The sequence below is a fragment of the Phalangium opilio genome, unplaced genomic scaffold (assembly GCF_054372755.1).
Source record: "Phalangium opilio isolate 3A_F unplaced genomic scaffold, DU_Popi_V2 ptg000088l_1, whole genome shotgun sequence".
Classification (NCBI taxonomy): Eukaryota; Metazoa; Arthropoda; class Arachnida; order Opiliones; family Phalangiidae; genus Phalangium; species Phalangium opilio.
The window spans coordinates 4203559-4210390 of NW_028324193.1; positions in this window are offsets into that span (position 1 = coordinate 4203559).

Genomic DNA, 6832 nt, shown 5'->3' on the forward strand with positions numbered 1-6832 from the left:
GAAAAAGGAGATTGGCTCTCGGGAGAAACAGAAATATTCCCTTTCTAGGTTAGTGACGTTATTATTACTAAGGTAAACCTGAACCTCGTAAGGAGACCTTAACCGTTTATCATCAGGAGAACGGTAGTAGATATCTACTTCGTTACCTCCGGGCTGAACCGTCGCCCTCTTACACACCTCTCGGCGCCATCCCAATTTAAAAGGTTCTAAATAAATGTCGGGTAATGTAGCCCTATTTAGACGAGGAGTTCTCATTGATTCCGATAACGTGGTTGAAGAACTATCAGACGCACGTAACGATTGGGATTTCGATTGAGGTGTCTGTTCAAGGTTAGATATTTCCTCCGAAGAAATAGAAATCGGTTCTGGAGGTACTATTTCCTCCGAAAACCCAGACGAGGGAGAATGCTGTAACACCGGTTCCATGACTGATTGTTCAGAAGACGTTGATTTGTCTTCCGGTGTTCGAATTTCGTCTGAAAAACTGGACGCTGACTTATGTAGCTCTGGTTCCTCGACTGATTCTTGATCAGACGGGGAAGCCTCCCCTGCCGCAGAAGGCGGACTATCGTTTGAGGGATGATCGAGCTGAAAAGCCCTCATATCATGATAGGTAAAAAGGAGGAGAGGAGGGTCTTCAAAAAGGGCCATGCCCGGTTCACTATCAGAATCTGTAGGTCGATGCGAATCATCTCGAACTGCAGGAGTGATCTGTGGATCCGCTGCTTGATCTTCTATTGTACTTGATGTCGAGGCTTGAGGGACATCGGGAATTGCAGGAAGAATCGATTGATGAACTTCCTGACCGTCCTGGGATGACGGTGATGTAGAAGATGATGATTCAGATGACGTGGCTGAGGAAGTCTCTGCAGAAGGGTGGTCCATGGTTCCACCGTCCGTTGGATGACTAGACTCGGGATCATCTGCAACGTTTGATTGTGAAGTGGGGGCATTTTCGGCGTTGTCGAAGACAGCTACATTGGTCCAATAGAGTTTTAAATGTTCTAAGTTAACTTTCCCTATATTTTGCCCTGAGTTAGCGTCTTCCAACTCGTAGACAACGGGAGAATATTTTGCCACTATCTTAAAGGGACCTGCCCATTTAGGACTAAGCTTTTTCATAAGCTGACCAGTCGAACTAGATAAAGGATGAGTTTCCATCCATACTAAGGTTCCTACCGCAAACTCTAAAGGGTCATGGCGGAGGTCGTAGTATTTTTTCTGATGGGCCTTTGCTAACTTAGACAATTCATTGCTGAATGTTAATTGTTCCTTAAGAACCTTTAAAGCCTTATCACGACTGGGGTCATCATTGTCTTGAATGGGTTCTTCAATATCTAAATCCCAAGGGAGACGTGGCTCCCGCCCTAAATTCAAAAAGAACGGGGATCTGCCCGTTGTTTCGTGGGGTGCGGAATTTATAGCGAATTGAAGAAGGTCAAGGGATTCATCCCATCTATCGTGGTGATTCCCTACATAGAAAGATATTAATTCACTTATTACTCTATTGACTCTTTCAGTGGGGTTTCCCTTAGGAGTATAGGGGGTGGTAAACTTTGGGTTTATTTTAAAAGCTCTGCACGTCTGCAGCCAAAGTTTTGAAGTAAACTGAACCCCTCTATCACTGAGAATAGCTTTAGGAGCTCCCCACCTAGTGATAATAGACTTGAACGCCTGTACACATGTCTTAGCAGTAATGGTTTTAAGTGGAATCATTTCCACGAATTTTGTCATGTAATCGACAAAAACTATTAAATATTTGTAGTGGTGTCTACTAGAAGGGAAAGGTCCCATTATGTCGACACTTATTTGGTCCCAAGGACTTGTTATTTCTGAGGGTTGCATTAGCCCTGGCTTTTTCCTATTCCTAGCCTTGAATTGTTGGCATAGTGAACACCCTCTAACATAATCCTGAACATCACTAATTACAGTGGGCCACCAATATCTATAAGTAACTTTACTAAGGGTCTTATCTTTGCCCCTATGAGCTGATAGTGGGTGGTCATGTAACAACCTCATAGCTTCTAGCCTTTACCGAGGAGGTAAATAAATCTTTTCCGGATGATTTCTATAAGGTCTTCTATACAGAAGATCATTCTTTATTTCAATTATTTTATTCCTAACTGGGTTAGGTCCTTGCAAGGAATTAATAATAGGGGACGCAAATGGGTCTTCCCTTTGAGATGTTCTGACATCTTCTATCGTAGAAACTGAGTATAAGGATCTAGAACCTGGAGGACGTATTCGACCTTCTACAGACTCACTAGAAGACGTTGTACTAGTACTACTACCGGTAGAATTTTGACTAGTGCTACTACTAGTTGGATCCAAATTACTCTTAGAATTAGAAGTAGATGAGCTAAAATTTATGCTCAAAACGTTAATTGGGGCCCTCGACAAAGCGTCAGCTACTACGTTTTCTACTCCTTTTTTATGCTTTATGGTAAAATCAAAAGTCTGAAGGTACATTGCCCATTTGACTAGACGAGAATTTGGTTCCCTAATGTTAAACAACCATTGTAAAGCCTGATGGTCAGTGAGGACAGTGAATTTACGACCTTCTAGAAAGGGCCTAAACTTCTTAACTGCCCAACATATGGCTAAACACTCTTTCTCGCTAGTAGAGTACCTAGTTTCGGCATCTTTGAGCCCTGTGCTAGCATAAGCTATAGGGACTTCTACGTTATCTTGTAATTGGGAAAGAAGGGCACCTAACCCTGCATCACTAGCATCGGTAGTTAAGATGCATTGGGAATCCCTTCTAAAGGAAGCTAAGGGGTGAGCCTTACAAATGGCTTCCTTAATTTTTTCGAACGCTTGTTGCTGTTCGAATCCCCAAATAAATTTTTGATCCTTCCGTTTAAGTTTATTAATAGGAGCTACTATTTGAGAGTAGTGATTAATAAAACGGTTGTGCCAACCTGCCATCCCTAAAAATCTTTGAACTTCCTTAATATTTTTAGGAGGAGGAAATTTTTGAATGGCTTCTATCTTAGAAGGATCTATATGCACCCCTTTTTCATTTAAAATGTGACCAAATATGGTAGCTTCTTTCTGAGCGAAACGACATTTCTGTAACTGTAGGGTGAGACCCGCTTCCTTTAGCCTATTTAAGACATACTCTAAACACGTTAAGTGTTGATCCCAATCTTCGCTAAGCGAGATTAAATCATCTAAATAGTCTATTAATTGGAAGTAATCTGCGTCCCTAAAAATTTCGTCAATTAGACGCTGAAAGGAGCTAGGGGCGTTACATAGCCCAAAAGGGAGTACATTGAACTCGTACTTTCCCATATGAGTCACGAAGGCAGTTTTTTCCTCTGCTCTTAGGGTGCATTTCCACTTGCCAGTACCCAGATTTAAGGTCAAGTGTTGTAATATATTTAGGTCTTCCAACCCTAGCTAACATGTCCTCTATATTAGGTAAAGGATAAGGGTCTTTAATGGTAACCTGATTAAGTTTTCTGTAATCAATACAAAACCGATAGGGTTTACCCCGTTTTGTTTGATCAACTAAAACTACGGGCGAAGCCCAAGGAGAAACTGAAGGTCTGATTATCCCGTCATCTAACATTTCCCTTACATGTTGTTCAATGATCTTCCTTTTCTGGTCATTAACTCGATAAGGCTGAGATTTGATGGGCGGACTAGTACCCGTGTGAATCTCATGGAAGACTAGTCCTGTTCTTCCTACTTTATCAGAAAACAACTCAGGGAATTTCAATAAAAGGGTTTCTAGTTGATGACGTTGTTCATCAGTAATAGGGGCTGCTAAAACTGCGTCCCTAATATTCTCTATAATCTCCTTATCTATGGGATCTTTTTCTGATGATGTAGAAAAAGGGATCCTTAAGTTACCTACTAAGCATTGAGATGACTCAAAATCTAATTTGACCCTATTTTCTTCAAGAAAATCTTGACCCAATATAAAGTCACTTTTAAGGGAAGGAACTATGTAAAATTTAAATTTAAATTGTTTCTCACTGTCAATTGACTTAAGAGTAAATTCTAACTCGTGAGAACCTTTTGTAAACGTATAACGGCCGTCGCCCCAAACTACACAGTCTAATTCTTCATCTTCAGGTAACTCTGAAGAATTTCTATGTTTACAGATTTTCTGCCACTGGTCAAAACTAACAAAAGAGGCATCGGCCCCGCTATCTAATTTAGCGTCAACTGTCGCGTGTTCAAAAGTAACAGGAATTATAACCTTTTTATAAACCGAACCCTTCCGGACGGATTCAATCCTCAAGGGAAACGCGACACGCTTCTTACTAGGAGAATTTATTGGGCGCCGGGAGAGGGACCACGTGGGACCTCTCCCGTCTGGGCTTCCCCCGACTGGATCATATTTTTATTTGGACAATCGGGTGCAAGATGACCAGGTTCCTGACAACTGTAACAGGTGATCGTACGTGTAGAGGGGTAAGACAAGGCCAACTGACGACCTGGCGATTTTGATCTTTGATTATAATATCGGTTATAAGATCGTTGACCTTTATTGGAAGTGTTTTGAGCTCTAGCTTGGGACCTAGAGTCTAAGGGTTTCAAGGGATATTCCCATTTAGGATGTGATGGGGAAGTAGGACAAGGGCTTTGACAATGCCCGGGGGAACACTGATTATGGGCAGAGCCTTTATTGACTGGGCAAGAGGACTCTGCTTTAACCTTAGGTTTTGGGGGAGATTTCCTCTTTTCCCTTTTCTCAGCATTCTTTTTCCTGACTTCAATATCCTTTTCTATAGTTTTACAGGAATTTCTCAACTGTTCCATAGTAGTAAATTGAAGGAAAAGTAGGGGAGTTCTAAGTTCATCTTTCAAATTACTCTTTATTATAGGAACTAATTCCTTTTCGGAGAGGGGATGGGTCATCCCTAGATTCAGCTTCATAACTTCCCCGAAGAATTCCTCTACCGATTCCTTATCTTTCTGACTTCTATGGTTTATTTCTATCTTAAGTTTAGAATCAGCTTCGGAATCTCTAAACTGAACCTTAAAATGTCTCTTAAACGTATTCCAAGTTAAATGAGGATGGGAAGGTCTTAAGCTACACATTTCGTCATATTGACGGACTAAATCCCTGTACCAATACAAGGCACGTCCTCTTAAAAGGAGAGGCAATGCAGCTAATCTTTCTTCATTTGATAGCTTGTGAAATTTAGCATACTCCTCAAAAGCAGCTAAAAATTCAGTGGCATTATCGTTAGACGATCCCATAAAGGCTAACCTTTCTGGCGGTTCAATAGGGGCTTTTCCCGTTTGAGGAGTTGAACCTCTATTTATTAACATGGGTAAATCCCTAACTAACCTATCAAAACTAGTAGCAAGAGCTTTTTGTATTGCTACATTTTGGTTTGAATTATCCGCCAGTGTTTGGAGCAAGGGCAATATAAAAGCTTTTAATTCCTCTTCGGGAGTGTCTGGTCCTAATTGAGGAATTTGTCGGGACGGAGAATATTGGGTTCCGATAGTTCTAGTTTCTGGTTTAGGCAAAACATTAGCAGAACTAATTTTAGGCTTAACAATTGTGGACTCTGATTTAAAAGGATCAAGGGAATTTATCCCAGTTTGAGGAGGGAAATTAGAGGGAGTTAAACATCCCTTAGGGGCAGGAATACTCTTATGAGGGAATAACAAGTAAGGAGAGAAGTTAGGCTCTGAAGAGGCTGCAGTCCTCTTTTTTGAATCTTCTTCGTCTCTCTCTTCCTCAATACGAAGCTTCCGGTTGAAGTCCTCCAAGGTATCATCTGTTTCAGGCGGTGCTAGCATGTCGCCATCGTCTTCTATAGACGTAAACAGATCTTCTTTTGATTTATCTTCCCTTTTCTTTAAGATTAAGTTCTCGTCCTCATCCTCAGAAGTTTGAGGCGATCTCCATGTTTGATTGTTAGCGTCCGAGTAAGCCATGATTTATTTAATTAATTTACAATAATCAAAACAATTTACATCAATCAAGTTAGGTTAAATTTATACAATATAAACAGTAAGTCATCTTAATTCAGTAATTTTATAACAAAGATAATTTTATTTCTTAATTTAGTGTTTAATTTATTCCTGATTAATTTAGATTTAATTCAGTACAATTATCTTTACAAAATTTAAACTATTTACCAATGTGGAAGCCAAGGCTTAAAGCCACATGGGGGCGGATATCTTTACCGACAATGATAAACAGTTTATAAGGGACTGACCGAGGCTTAGTCGAGTACCTGTTCGGGCGCCAATTTTATGTAACCCTCTGTATGATAATTTAACTAAGGGAGAATTTCCCGAGGGCCATAAAAATAGAATCAAGACAACTTACTTTAATCATCCAAAAATAGAAGAACTAAGTCTTCTATACTTCTTTATTAACAACGTTTAATGCCGTTTGATACAAAGGGATAAACCCGCGATAGCCTAACTTTGACTATATCTTCTTTAACCAAATAGTGACTAACTTCTCCAAGCGAGAAGTCTTAACTGACTCCTCTAACAATATCACAGTCCTGGATCAGAGGAGGAGAATGCAACATGGAGGCGTAACACCCTGCCAGATCCAAGGAGGAGAACCTCCTGAAATCTGGCAGCCATGTTACAATAGGATTAATCTAAAATGATTAAAATGAAACGAAACAAAATTGGAGAAAAGTATTTCCGAAAACTGAATGTAAGAAACGTAATAAATTTCCAAAAGAAAAATAATGTATAATTATTACGCAAGCTGGGTGCGAGCTAAATAGGACATAGTTCCGAGGAATTCGTCGACGAAAGGTCTCTTTGTAACGAATTCTGGCCAGGACACGAACAAAGTACCGACGTAAACGTGGAAAACGCATTCCAGAGATGACTA